The sequence below is a fragment of the Pteropus alecto genome, unplaced genomic scaffold (assembly GCF_000325575.1).
Source record: "Pteropus alecto unplaced genomic scaffold, ASM32557v1 scaffold5, whole genome shotgun sequence".
NCBI lineage: Eukaryota > Metazoa > Chordata > Mammalia > Chiroptera > Pteropodidae > Pteropus > Pteropus alecto.
This window is the reverse complement of record NW_006441953.1, coordinates 5,864,774-5,866,009: the sequence shown is the minus strand read 5'-3', so window position 1 is coordinate 5,866,009 and position 1,236 is coordinate 5,864,774.

The following is a 1,236-nucleotide window of genomic DNA, read 5'->3' as shown; positions in this document are numbered from 1 at the left end:
CAAACTCTGTCAGTTGTCTGAATCATTTTCAATATGGTCACTCCCATCAGATGCTCTATCACTTTCATCTTCCTAAACTAGGTTCTCCTTTTGTCCTCATGGAGAGGCATCTGATTGATTATCCTCTATATCTGGTACACAGCAGTCATCATGGGATCTCCCTTCACCATCAATCTGGGAATTCCCTTTGGCGGCCTAGCGTGTGGACACTCCTGCTTTCTGGACGCCACGTCCTTCTCTTTCTATTTTCGTGGAGCATATCTTCCAATATTTCCTGAGAAAGGGTGTATAGTAATTCCAAATTCTTGGTTGTAAATACTTTTCTTTCAGAGCTCTGAATATATTGTTCCATTTGTCTTCCAGCTCTCCACGTTTTGAGAGTTTCAATTCATTTTTATTCCTGATTCTTTGTTTGTGAACTTTCCTCTTTGGAATCTTGTAGTATTTCCAAACAATTTCAGAACAATGGGGAACAACGTTGTGAAATCTCAAAGAGCTATGCTCTGTGTGTTTGAATTTTATCTGTTGAGCTGGACAGAGGACTCAAGTCCTTCAGTTCTAGGAATTTTTGTTGAATAATTTCCTTGGTTATTTCCTCCTGTGAGTTTTCTTTGTGGAATTCCTAATATTTGGATGTTGCGTTTCCTGTAATGTGTTTTTTTTTTATTTTTATTTTTTAAAAAAACACCTCAATTTTTCATTTCTGGGGATTTTTGCTCTGCAAAATCTGGAAGATATCTTCACTTTTTCTTTCATTCCTACTGTCTTGTTTTTAATTTCCAAGAGCTCCATTTTGTTTCATGCCATGCTATTTCATTGACAAATCTTTTAGTATGTATCTCTAAATTTGTTCCTTTAAAAAATATACCAACAATGCTATTATCACACCAAAAAAAGCAAGACTTAAATATCAAGAATCCAGAGACTTCAAATTTTTTCTATTGCCACAGTTAAACATTTTATTTGAATCAGTGTTCAAATCAATTCCACATATTTCAACTGCTTGATATTTCTTTTAAGATTTCTTGCTATCTTTAGTTCATCCTCATTTTTCACATAATTAAATTATTGCAAAATCAGGTCATTTATGATCTAGAGTTTCCAGTTTGAATTGGGCTAATTGCACTTGTGGTGATTTTACATTTTCCTCTTTCCTTTTTATTAACTATAAACTGATAATTAGACCTGAAGGCTTGATTAGAATCAGATTTCATTATTATTTTTTGGCATTACTAC